The following is a 14,319-nucleotide window of genomic DNA, read 5'->3' as shown; positions in this document are numbered from 1 at the left end:
ACCTGCACCACAGCATCGACCAGATCTGCAGCAGTGACAATACCACATCCTTAACCCACTAGGCCACTAGGGAACTCCCACAAATATAAATTTTAAAGTGAGAAAACGAGGTAACCTTTGCTTGAGTGAAGCTTGGGATGAGTTGGTTGGACATGGGATGGGGTTACGCTTTATCTTATTTAGTCGGTAATTCTCTCATTCCTTTTGAGAAGTTAAAGAGAGGCTCTGCAGTAGGCATAATAGCATATAGTATTACAAAGCTTCTGGGTTAACTTATCCAGTGTCAGATGCTGGAACCCTAGACTCTGAGGAAACCCTAGCAGTCCCGATCCACTCCGGCCTCTCCCTCTTTCCTCTCTGAGCGGTGTTCCCTCTGGTGGTGAACATTTCTAAGGGATAAGGACTCCGTCCTGCAGACCCCCAGTAAGGGTGGACTTAAGGACTGATTAAAGGGGGGCGGACTGGGGGTGCTAGAGTGAGAGATCCCACTGCAGCTCAGTCTGGCCCACTGAACCCCCCTGAACCTCCTGCTAACCTGAGAAAGGAGTGGAAAATTCGTTTTATTTCAAAACAGTCATCCTAAAGCAGTATCATTCTCTTGGGTTTCTTTCCCCAACACCATGTACCTGGCTCTTACTACTGTATTTACAAGGTCTGCTGCTTCGCCTCTATCTACACTGTAGAGCTACTACTATGTGAGCAGGAAGTACTTGACACATCGTGTAAATGGGTTTAGGTATATGCCTGATGAGCTTGTCCCATGAGAACTCTTAACAGATTGCCATGCTTAATTTTTGTAATAAGTAATAATAAATATACGTTCCCTTGTAAGACAGGGATAGCCATCCCTCCCCATTCTCCTTCCCTGGGGTTTCTTCTCTTTAGCTCTAACAAGCTACATATTTTATTGATTTATTTATTCAATATCTCTCTCTCCCATGAGACTGGAGTGTTCAGGAGGGCAGGGGTTTTTGTCTGTTTTGCATACTGCTATAGCCCCAGCACCTAGAAAACGGCCTGACACTTAGAAGGTCCTTGATGACATGGATTGAATGAATGAAATACGCAAATTAACATTTCGTTATTATTATAATTTTATTCTTTAAAGCAATTGTACCAATTGAGAAAAATACCAGTACCATTTAAAAATTTTAAGTGAATGCCCTCAGATCCTTTCCTCATGTCCAGATAAGATAAACTTTTCATCTCAGGTATGGCAATGTCCATTATCTAATTGATACCGTAAATGGGGTATTTAACAAATTAACCAAAACAGAATACATAAATATACTCAGAGGAAGACTTTTGATATAAGGTTATGGTGGAAGAGGACAGGTAAAGGAATGTTAACCATGCATGCAGCTGAAGCATATATAGTTCATGTTTGTAGAAACCAAAAGCTGTCTTAGAGGCATCTTAATCCTTTTATAATATTGCCATTCTTCTGGTGGTTTCTGTGTGTTATCATATGTGTACCTGCATATCTTCAACTCTTTGAGCTCACTTTTCCAGTGTTAGTGTCATGACCTACTATCGTTGCTGACCCCACCAGTGCAGGTAGATGGCTTCGGTGCCAATAATTGACACTTTTTCAGATGGGAGCTATTCCTTCCTCTTAGCTTTAGTCATGCATAAATACAACAACCAATTGCAGCAAAGGTTTTGAAATTCTGAATATAGAATAAAGTCTATTTCTGGAAAACTATATACTACTTTTTTTAAACATCAATGAATTTTCTTATATTTATAGTTGTGCGCTCATCCTCACAACCCAATTTTACAACATTTCCATCCTAGACCGCCAGCCCATCCCTCCCCTGCAACCTGTCTCCTTTGGTAACAATAAATTTTTCCAAATCTGTGAGTCAGTGTCTGTTCTGCTAAGAAGTTCATTGTATCCTTTTTTTGTAGTTTCTCCATATCAGTGATAGCATATGACATTTGTGTCTCACTGTCTGACTGACCTCACTTAGCATGATAATTTCTAGGTCCATCCATGTTGTTGCAAATGCCATTATTTCATTCCTTTTTATGGCTGAGTCATATTCCATTGTGTATATGCAGCACATCTTTTTTATCCACTCCTCTGTCGATGGACATTTAGGTAGCTTCTATGTCTTGGCTATGTATTGTCCATAGTGCTACAATGAACATTGGGGTACCTGTATCTTTTTGAGTCATGGTTTTCTCTGGACAGATGCCCAGGAGTGGGATTGCTGGATCATGTGGTAATTCTATTTTTAGTTTTTTGAGGACCGTCCATACTGTTTTCCATAGCGGTTGCATCAATTTACATTCCCACCAACAGTGCAAGAGGGTTCCCTTTTCTCCGCACCCTCTCCAGCATTTATTGTCTGTAGAATTTTTGATGATGGCCATTCTGGCTGGTGCAAGTTGGTACCTCATAGTAGATTTAATTTGCATTTCTTGAATGATTAGTGATGTTGAACATACTACTTTTAAATGCAGAGCAAACACACATCCACTTGATCTTTACATCAGCTGTATCTTTATAGCCTTTAGGTAAGTTCAAATAAAAAAGAATGTTCTCCTAGAAGGGTAATTACCTATATTTAAAATAGCTCATGGGGAGTTACCGTCATGGCGCAGTGGTTAACGAATCTAACTAGGAACCATGAGGTTGTGGGTTCGATCCCTGGCCTTGCCCAGTGGGTTAAGGATCCGGTGTTGCCATGAGCTGTGGTGTAGGTCGCAGACACGGCTCGGGTCCCACGTTGCTGTGGCTGTGGTGTAGGCCGGTGGCTACAGCTCTGATTAGACCCCTAGCCTGGGAACCTCCATATGCCGTGGGAGGCGGCCCTAGAAAAGGCAAAAAGACAAAAAATATAATATAATAAAATAAATAAAATAGACCCCGTACCCTAGCAATTTTCTGGCTTATTGTCACTGTGCTCCAATTTCTCTTGTCCCAGGGCTGTCTGAATATTGTTTCTTATTCCTTTTTCCAGATCTACTTTAAAGTTCAGCTTCTCTCCAGCTTCTAATTTGTGTCTGTATTTAATTTAATTTTTTCTCTTCTCTGTGGTCTCAGATCTTAGATTTGCCTGCTGTCCGTCCACTCTAAACACAAAGCAAAGGTACTTTGTTAAGACAAAGGGTGCAGGACGTCCTCCTGCAGGATGACTTAGGCGAGCCAGAGCTGTCAGACGTTAAAGTGGCAAATGCAGCTCTTCCACTCTGATGCCACTGACATACAGTTTTTATACACCTGCCTACATCAAGGGTATGGGATAGGAGTCAGTGTCACAGCCAGTCAAAGGGATGACTTTTCCTTTTTCTGTGTACTTGTGTATATTGTGTGCACTTGTAACAACTTGTGTACATTGTTTTTGCAAAGATCGTAGATGTCTATGTGCCATATACACACACATATATAATTATATATACACACATATATATAATTTGCTATATTCAAAGCAAAAACAGGGAGAAGTTGCTTATTTTTTGTTTAAGACAGGCTGTAATTGTAATTACTGATTTCAGATATTCAGTGAAAACCGGCCCTGTCCTTACCATCTTGCTCTTAAAATTTATCATCTTGAGATGGTTTGTTTTCTGTGTTTTTGCTTTCTTGGTAATGTTATAATACATCATATATCTTATAAATGATGTAAGTATTCATGCACACACACACACACACACACTCACTCATGTGTGCCCACACACTTGGCAAACACCCACTCATACACCAAACCTCCCAAGCAAAAATACTGCTTAAAACATGTCACACATCCAGGATTTATAAAAATTCTTAAATAATGTATTTAATTACTCTAACATAAAAGGCAGGTTTTCTGGTTCCCTCTTGTAGTCTAAAGTCAGAAGTTTTTTGGAAACAGTGCCTTAACGATGTTGAAAGATTGCTTCCATTTTCCTTTTCAGAACCTAGCAATTTAGTTTTATATAATATTTAACATGATTATAATCTTAAACTTGTTCTGGATTTTGACCCTTTACTAAGTAGCCTGCTGATAATTTTTAGTCACAATTGATAGCTTTAGATTGTTTCATTTGGGAGTAATAAAACTCTCCCTCTTTAAAAATACAGGTAGAGGAGTTCCTGTTGTGGCGCAGCAGAAATGAATCCTACTAGTATCCATGAGGTTGCAGGTTCGATCCCTGGCCTCACTCAGTGGGTTAAGAATCCAGTGTTGCCGTGAGCTGTGGTGTAGGTCGCAGAGGCGGCTTGGATATGATGTTGCTGTGGCTGTGGCATAGGCTGGCAGCTATAGCTCCGATTGGACCCCTAGCTTGGGAACTCCCGTATGTCACTAGTACAGCCCTAAAAAGCAAAATAAATAAATAAATAAATAAATAAATAAATAAATAAATTTTAAAAGGAAAATAAAATAAATTTTAAAATACAGGAAGATAAACAGACTTAAAACTTTCTTGTCACTCTGGCCTTTTTACTTCCCATCCTGGCTACTTAAAATTGCTACAGTTTATAGGATTTAACAAGGTTAGCAATTTCAGAATAACAACTCAGGAAAAGCCTGAGTCCACACTTTTGGAATGTTTGCTTTAGGAGGAGTTGGAGATTTCTTCCCCTCTTTGTCTGCTGTGGAGCTCCTGTTGATCCTGGTTCAGGTGATCGAGACATCACAGGTCAGCTTTCAGGAACCCTCTTCCAGTCCAGCTTCTGGTCGCTTCTCCTCCGATCTCCCAACTGCCTGAACAGACAACCTCAACCTCCAGAGAGGTTCCCTCTCTTCACTGCTTGGAAAGGAGTGTATTTACTCTGCTTAAGTGCTTCAGGTCCTCCTGATCCGTTGTTATGTACCAACTGGTTTTATTATCCATGAATGTGTTTTACTGCTCCTTTTCTTTCTCTGCCCGTTCTGTTTTTCTCTGCTTCTTACCAGCAAATCCACTTCCAGCTCCAAACTGATAAAATAAAATGAGGGTTTAGTTCTTGTGTGATTTTTGCCTTTATCATTTTCCACCAGGCTTATCATAAACCCGATTGTTGGTAATGATTAGGAGAAAATATCAAACGTACTCACTCCACGTGACCTACCCCAGATATGGTTAAAGGAAAAACCCCAATATTTGCTAAAATGAGAACATTTCTAAGAAATCACAGTAACATTGTTTTGAGTACTTTCTATATGCCAGGAAGTTTTCTAAGCACATTATGCTTAGAACTCAACACCCCGGGTGAAGTAAGAATTATGGTTCTTGTCTGCAGCAAGCAGAACCATATACAGGGCACCCATCTTGTTTCTAGGAAGGGGGATTTTAAAAATCACCTGTTTTCTTTTAGTCAGTATTGGTGTTTGAATAAAATAGGTCGGTTCAATTTCCATCTCTAAAATGTCAGAGGGCCTGTTTTCTTGGGTCTTCCCCAGATCCATTTGTTACAGTAGGTTTGCTGTAAAATTTTCAGGCCGCTGTTGAGCATTTTGTATCTGGTGATTTTAACACCACCCTTCTTTCCGTTCCACCCCCTCGAGTTCACTCCAGGTGCCCTTCGCAAATGACTCCCAAGGCATTTAAGTGGTCAAAGCGCATTGACCAATGAGGAGAGGTGTGCCCTGTGTTACAGAGTTACGCACTTCCTGGGATCAGGAGTGAAGTTTGCTTAAGCAAAGCTTTTGTTCCTAATAGCCTGTCGCATCCAGATTTCAAGACTGGAAAGGTAGGGGACACCTTATTTGTTGTAATTGGAGGAGAGAAGGAGATGGTTGTGTTTGGTTAAAGTAATTTAGAGCAGGTCGAATAAATAAATCATCCATTTTGTTTTTCATTGAAGGCAAAAAAAGAAAAAAGGAAATTTGTGAAAATTTCAAATGCTGCACCATTTGCTTTATCAGCAACACAACCAAAATTCTTAAATTAAGAACATTAAAAAAAAAAATCAGTTTGTCTAGCATCTCTTCATTTTAACACACTTGAAAAAACTAGGTGAAAAAAAAATCATGTTTTCATAGATTGCTGACATTTTAATCATGGGATTAAAAAGCAGGGATTTACCAGTAATGTTCATTATTTGCCAAAGTCGTTTCAGACTGAGTTGTTAGAGAAGAAATTTGCAATTTTTTAAGTGACAGGTGATGAGGAAAAATAAGAAATTAATGGAATTACGACTTCTACAGAAAGCATAGTGATAATGACGTTTCCTCTGAGAAAAATTCTGATCTAAGAAGACTCTTGTATCGATAAATTTTTTCATACCAATAGTAAAGTTTATGAAGTGGAATTATTTTAAGTGTAGGTTTATATGGTTTAAAGACAATAAATTACTTTCATTTTTATTAGAAGAAAAAGTTTAGTTATATTTTATGTGCTGTTTAGATTTGTTCTAATATTAACTCAAAGAAGCCAGAGATAAAGAATCTTTATTTTCTTGTTTCTACCTGGGAATGGAGCGATTCAGTTAGCATTTGAAGCTAATCTTGAAAAGAAAAATGCTCTTTATTATGAATAAAATAACAAGGAATCAATGTTGTGACAAAACATGTATATAAAACATATATTATACTCATTCATTAGCCTATATCTAATGTTTATTATCAGAAGCTAAGTTGGGGTTTAAAAAAATATATAGCTGGTTTCCCATAATTTCTTTTTTCCCCAGAGATGGCTTAATATGGGCTTGTATTTCATGAGAGAAATTAGATGAATATATTTGTTTAAATATATAACATGTGGGAGTTCCTGTCGTGGCGCAGTGGAAATGAATCCAACTAAGAACAATGAGGTTGTGGTTTCAATCCCTGGCATCACTTAGTGGGTTAAGGATCCGACGTTGCCATGAGCCATGGTGTAGGTCCCAGATGGACCTGGCATTGCTGTGGCTGTGGTGTAGCCGGCAGCTGTAGCTCCAATTCAACCCCTAGCCCATGAACCTCCATATGCTGCTGGTTCGGCCCTAAAAAAAGCAAAAAAAAGAAAAGAAAAATATAACATTAGAGATGGTACCATTTGGTTAAAAAAAAATTTTTTTTAAGTTTTAAGTGTTAAAACTATTTTTGTCTAATATTTTAAGAGAATTTTTTAGTGCACCTTATCGCTAGGTGTAAGTGCCCAATAATTTCTGTTACCTCAGATTCCCTCCCTTTTAAAAATTATTTTTACATACTCTTTTAAAAGATTTGCATCCTGCATTTTTCTACTTTTATTAGATTTGTTGGTAATGCCATTTTATGGGACGTTTACTCCCAAGAGCTCCCTCTCAAGTCTCCTGCTCTGGTTGACTCTTGGGAGCCGTGGAGGTGGATGGAGCATCAGTTGTGGGGTTAACTATTCACAGCAGAGCGTACTTGCTGGCCATCTTCTCTGGTCCAAGTAAATGCTGTTTCTCCATTCCAAGCTGAGGTTCAAAGGTTTAGACTAACTTCATAGATCAGAGGTCAGGCACGAATTGCTGCAATTTGTAGTTCAATTCTGCCGATATGACAGAATTTCACAGCTATGATGATTGCTTTTTCCACTTCTGCACACAGGCCAGGCCGGGCACTTAAGTGTAATTTGTACAAGTCAGCCCTTGGCACCCAAGTTTAATGAGTAACTAGCTGGTGCCTTGGGTTTCACTGGTACAAGGTGCACATTATAAAAAGGGTCAAATGTCAGTGCACAGAGACGGGGGTGGGGGGTGGGGTGGGGGAGGATATCTCCGTAACCACCACCTGTGAATCATACGTAAAGAATTAGTAATTTGTGTCCCTTCGAAAATACTTTCTGTGGTGTGAATGTCAGTGCGTCTGTTTTCCTTGCTACTGAAAGAGGTAGATAGTTTTGTTAAAGATGAGCAAGAAAGAAGGATCTGATGAGCGATTATTGACAGCCGTGGAAAGTGAAATTGCAGGCTCTGTTTACACCTCCGAGGTCTCTGATTTCTTAAAAAACTTCTTAAAAATGTGCCAGCTTTTCCAGAATCTAGGGAACAAATTGGTAACCAGGTATTTCTGAGCCCATGGTATTTATATCTAACATTCTCTACTCTTCATCTAACCCAAGTCGAGAATATCTTTCGCCAAAGTTGAATGTTGAGACTTGACAAAAATTTCTTAGCTGTTGGGCCTTGACAATCCATGGGTTTGCCATTCATGGTTTTGACTTCTCAGACATGACTGTGAAGCTGCAACAGAAATACATATAGAGTAATTTGTCATTTTTGCTATAATACAAATTTTAATTATTCTGCTCTTTGGAGGAATCCAGCTGGTTCTACAGCCCAGTCTGGAAGTGTGGAAAATTAAAATCTTCGACATAAATATCATGGGCTCAGAAATACCTGGTTACCAATTTGTTCCCTAGATTCTGGAAAAGCTGGCACATTTTTAAGAAGTTTTTTAAGAAATCAGAGACCTCGGAGGTGTAAACAGAGCCTGCAATTTCACTTTCCACGGCTGTCAATAATCGCTCATCAGATCCTTCTTTCTTGCTCATCTTTAACAAAACTATCTACCTCTTTCAGTAGCAAGGAAAACAGACGCACTGACATTCACACCACAGAAAGTATTTTCAGAGGGACACAAATTACTAATTCTTTACGTGTGATTCACAGATGGAACACAAGGCATAATTAGATAAGATGACCTGGGACTATTTTGGGTCCATTCTTTTTTAATACCATGGGGAAATGTATTTTTAAATTCCTCTGTTTCAAGTCCAGCACTCATGTATAGGCTAGTTTTTCTCTCTAATTTGCTGTTACACAGCGAAAGCTGTAAAAAAAAGATAAATCCAGGACTTCCATGATGGCACAGCAGGTTAAGGATCTGGCATTGTCACTGCTGCGGCTTGGGTCACTGCCGTGGCATGGGTTCAGTCCTTGGCCCGGGAACTTCCACACACTTGCAGGCTCTGCCCCCCCCCCCCCCCCCCCCGCCCCCGCAAAGGTAAATCCAAACCGTTTGCTTTGCTTCGAGTGTTGTTATCATTCTACTCTTTGGTGAGAAACATTTGAGTTAAAAAAGAAAAAAAACCATAAATGATACCATGCCAGGAGGCTAAATTCTATCCCTGATAATTTTTTTTTTTTTTTTTTGGTCTTTTTGGCATTTTTTGGGCCACTCCTGCGGCATATGGAGGTTCCCAGGCTAGGGGTTTAATTGGAGCTGTAGCCACCAGCCTACGCCAGAGCCACAGCAACACAGGATCCGAGCCGCGTCTGCAACCTACACCACAGCTCACGGCAACGCCGGATCCTTAACCCACTGAGCAAGGCCAGGGATCGAACCTGCAACCTCATGGTTCCTAGTCGGATTCGTTAACCACCGCGCCACGACGGGAACTCCGATGTATGTTATACTTAATAGAATTCATGCTTTCTAGCAATGCCAGAAATGAAAATCTTAAAAAGTGAATTTGTGAGTGTGTGTGTGGGAGGGTTCTATTTCTTCATTTTATTCTGATGGAACATAGAAATAGCATTTGAATAAAAACATGATACTACCAATAAAAACATGTAAATTATGTCCTCAACCTTAAAAAGATAGTAACAATCTCTCACAGTAATTTAATTTAATTAGTGAAGTGCCTGCTGAGTGCTAGGATTGGGTGTGGGACCCTGGGACTATGGTAGGAAGTCAGATCTAGATTCTGCCCCAGTCACATTTACAACTGACTGGAGAATATGGCTGTTACACCAACTCTTGTAAGATTAAACCATATCACAATGCCAAATATTCTACCATTTTTGTGTCCCCAAATGGCAGTTTCCTAAGGTTCAACCTAGTGTTATGAGCAGTGCTGTGAGGCATCACGTGATGTCTCGGGAATACATTTGGGGAGCTCTGGGGCTGACCTCTGAGGAGTCAAGTGTAAGGTTGAGAACAAGCTGGCTAGCGAGGGCCACTGGTGAGGGTTTAAAGCCCTGGGAACAGCAAGTATATGGGGGAAAGTGACATAAGATGAGGCTGGAGGAGGAGCCCCAGCCTTCCTTTTACCCCTTACGAAGGGTGTTGACTTTATTCTAAGGGCAGTGGCAGAGAGTGTAGAGGTCTAAGCAGGAGGGTGACATGATCAAATTGTGTGTTGTTAAAGGGTCACTTCGCCTGCCCTGAGAGCCAGGTTGGTCACAGCAGGCAAGACCGAATGAGACAAAGTCCATTGGGAGGCTACTCCAGCCCGCCAAGCAGGAGGAGCTGGTGGTTGGCAGTTTACCAGATGCTTCCAAATACAGTGTCTCACTTTATCCTTGTAACAGCTTGCACTGGTGGTGTTCATATCAGCATCTGTCTGTGTACTGGTGAGGCTGCTGAGGCCAGAAAGCTGAGGGACATGCCCGTGGTTGAATGCCGTTAGTGGCAGAGTGAGAACCAGAATTCATTGTCATCAGACGCTTGCCCCGCTATCTCCTGCTAGCTTTAGGCCTGTGTAGTAGTGTCCCTGGGTGTGGGCAGCGGGTTCTTTAGAAAGGATATGGGTTTTTTTGTTTGTTTGTTTGTTTTTTGCTTTTTAGGGCTGCACCCGAGGCATATGAAATTCCCAGGCTAGGGGTCAAATCGGAACTACAGCTGCCAGCCTGCATCACAGCCATAGCAACGTGGGATCTGAGCACCCTCTGCAACCTACACCACCACTCACGGCAATGCCAGATCCTTAACCCACTGAGCAAGGCCAGAGATTGAACCCGCATCCTCTGCTGAGCCACAATGGGAACTCTAGGATTTGTTTTTAAGAAACAGAATTCTCATTTTTTGGTGGAGGGGTGAAGGTGAGGAAGTTATTTTTAGCCTAGGTTTATGAGAGAGTTGAGAGAAGCAGAACGTGACATGGATCCTGATGTTAGACTGGAATACCTTTGGAAAAAAATACGTTTGTTGATTTCACACATTTATTCTTATGCCCTGCCTCCTTCCAAAGAATAGATTTGAACAGCTTTCAAAAATACATATTGTAGGAATTCCCATTATGGTGCAGAGGAAATGACTCTGACTAGGAACCATGAGGTTGCAGGTTCAAATCCCTGGCCTTGCTCAGTGGGTTAAGGAGGCGTTGCTGTGAGCTGTGGTGTAGGTCACATATGCAGTTTGGATCTGGTGTTGCTGTGCCTGTGGTGTAGGCCAGTGGCTACAGCTCTGATTAGACCCCTAGCCTGGGGGAACTTCCATATGCCATGGGGGTGGCCCTAAAAAGACCAAAAAAAAAAAAAAGAGAGAGAGAGGTAGACAAAATAAAGAAGAGAGGCAAGAAAATCAGCGTAGGCAAATTAAGATGATGCTGCAGGCATCATAAGTTCAACCAATGTTTGCCTGCAGAGCCCACTATTTGTTGAAGAGGGACCTATGAGTAACTCTTAAGATTCACATGCCCTCAAAAATAAAAGCAAGTCAGAATAGCTTTTTCTTCTACTGGAATCTAAGAAAATGTCCCCATGTGGTCTTCCTAAAGACCCCGTGATATAATGGACAATCTTCACACCTTTTTCATAGCACAAGGAGTGGGCGAGGGGTTGGAGTAAATTTATTAACCTAGTTTTGTCTGGAAATCATTTCCTTCCTCTAAGAACTTCCCCATACATCCTAAGTAACTTTCAATAGGACCGTTTCCTCCGCAGTAAAGTGGAGGATTTGTACTGGAGATGGACATCTCATCTCCAATGCGGGGTACCCAATACTGTGTCAGGAGTGTGAAGCCACATGAAAAAAGTGGCATGTGGGTTTTTCCAGAAGATTTTTATGACCAAACAGTATAAACATTTTTATGAAATGTGTTGTGTTTGGAGTCATTCTAGAAAATCAGATTTTTCTGGAAACAGCTGAGCCTAAGTTTTATTTTGAGGAAAATTTCCTCTTACTTGAATAGTCATGGGAGACACATCAACAATCCTTTCCTTCATTAAGATTTAGCACAAAACTATATAAAACCTGTGATTTCATTTCTATATTAATAATTTGCTTCTAGTTCATAGAGTTTACATGTCCATTACCATGATTATTTTTCAAAGGGGAAAATTTGGCATTATAGAGAGAAAACTTATAATTCTGCACAAATTATATGTGCCAGGAATGGTGCTTTATAAATATTTTCTCTGTTCTCCATACAGTCCTGCAAGGAATTAGCTCCATTTTATGGATGTGGACACTGAGGCTCAGAAAAGTTGAATAAAATTTGTCTGGATTCATTTAGCTAGGAAATGAAGCATGCAGGCGTCTACATTTTATTCTGTTGCCTTGACAGTAAATTTCAGAGTACACCTTGTTAACTTGCACATTTATTTTTATTTATCAACACCGTGATGTTGATCATTAAATATTATCCAGGATGTGGCATTTGGGAAATTTTCCTCACAGATGAGGGTGAGGATTATATGCTTTGAGGTGTTCAGAATTTAATAGCTATGACTCTATGATTTATTTGAGGGTGTGGATTTTTTTTCTCCAAAAGATCTTTGATAATAATTCAGATCAGTTCATGGTTTAGTTTTGTTTTTTGTTTTCTTTTTACGGCCGCATCTGCAGCATATGGAGGTTCCCAGGCTAGGGGTCAAATTGGAGCTGTAGTTGCCAGCCCATCCCACAGCCACAGCAACGCAGGATCCGATCCACATCTGCGACCTACCCCACAGCTCACGGCAACGCCGGATCCTTAACCTACTGAGCAAGGCCAGGGGTCGAACCCACGTCCTGATGGATACTAGTCAGGCTCGTTACTTCTGAGCCACGAGGGGAACTTCCTCATGGTTTAGTTTTATTGCTTGTGTTCCCATAAAGTTATGGATCCCATTGAATGCCTTGCCGGTCATTGCACTATAAAGATAGTTATGGTAAAATAAATTTGGAGCTGTTACTGACTTTAGAGGCCATTCAATTGTCAGGTTCCAAATTGTGCTCTGTGGTCCTAAAGATTCTAAAGTGTCCCCACCCGTCCCCAGTGGACGAGGAGCAGAATGGGTGGGGATGTCTTGCCGTATATCCTCTACCTCCAGTTAGCCAGCTCCTGTTCTGTCAGTTTATTTGTTTCTTCACCTAGGTAACGATTTGGTGGAAGAAAGGATGCTACGCCCCAAAAAAAGGAAGCAAAACAAATATTAAAAAAACAGTTTGAAAACCATTGGTGATCCAACTCTTGTATTGTTTCAAGAGAGCAAACTTTGGCCCAGCCAGGTAAAATGATTTGCCTAAGAACACAGAACAATGATTTGCCTAAGAACACGGAACATAGAGCTAGGGTTTTAATCCTAGCTCTTCTTAATCCTGGAAGAGCTAGGATTAAAACCCCAGTCTTCTAGGGGCTCCCAGTCTGGTGCTGTAGCATCTGTGCCATCTTGAATCGTGGCAGTCACCTGGATCTTCAGATAGCTTCATGAGGGCTCTTCGTAGTTAGGAAAGAATATTCTTGAAGTTTGGCATATTGCATTTCCAGATGGGAAATAAAAATTAAAGTTCTGGGCATAGGATATATTTTATTTGTTTTGTTTTTGTCTTTTTGCTATTTCTTTGGGCCGCACCCGCGGCATATGGAGGTTCCCAGGCTAGGGGTCGAATCGGAGCTGTAGCTGTCGGCCTACGCCAGAGCCACAGCAACGCGGGATCCGAGCCGTGTCTGCAACCTACACCACAGCTCACGGCAACGCCGGATCTTTTAACCCACTGAGCAAGGGCAGGGACCGAACCCGCAACCTCATGGTTCCTAGTCGGATTCGTTAACCACTGCGCCACAATGGGAACTCTTTTTTGTTTGTTTGTTTTGTTTTGGATATATTTTAACATCTCATCCAGAATACCTTATCTTGCACTTGTTAATTTGAATGTTTTCTATATCATGACTTATAAGATTATCCTAGGACCCCAAGTCCTATTTTTTGCAGCATTCCATGCAAAGAACTCCTCAGAAGAGCCTTAACTACATAGTTTAGGGCCAGAGTAGCAAGTTGCTTTTATACCAACTGGCAGTGATTGGCTGGAGTGCTTATTTCAGTGGTTTCTGAGACCCTCTCTGGATTCAGCAGAAAAGAATGTGATGATCCAGCGTGATGTGTGACATAACCCCCCAAACTGGGGGTGGGGGGTGAGGGGTCCATGAGCCAGTTAATATCGTCTCTGTAAAGGGCACCACCTCTTGTTTTTGCGGATCTGTAAGCATAAAATAAAGCGTCATCTGTATTTGTTCCTAAACATCGTGTTATTCCTCTTGGAATCAGGGCGGGGAGGAGGGCCCTAAATAAGACGAGGGGAAAATAAAACAAATGGAGGAATGTGGACGTGTTCTTATTACTGTTCGCTGTTTCTTCAAGGATATGAGGAGGAACGAAGGGTTGCATTTCTTGGCTTGTAGAGAACATGATAGAATAGTGGTAGTTCATTTTTTGAAGAGAATGGCTCCAAATTCATCATGCATATATGA

General features: G+C 41.0%; 1 protein-coding gene across 6 annotated transcripts in view; it reads left to right on the top strand.

Annotated features, from left to right (window-relative positions):
• The window catches only part of RBM47 (RNA binding motif protein 47), a 184,254-nt gene that overhangs the window by 125,811 nt on the left and 44,124 nt on the right, over window positions 1-14,319 (top strand). The window lies entirely within an intron of this gene.

The sequence above is a fragment of the Phacochoerus africanus genome, chromosome 10 (assembly GCF_016906955.1).
Source record: "Phacochoerus africanus isolate WHEZ1 chromosome 10, ROS_Pafr_v1, whole genome shotgun sequence".
Lineage (NCBI taxonomy): Eukaryota > Metazoa > Chordata > Mammalia > Artiodactyla > Suidae > Phacochoerus > Phacochoerus africanus.
Note: the sequence above shows the minus strand (reverse complement) of the source record. Positions and strands in the feature narration are given on the sequence as shown.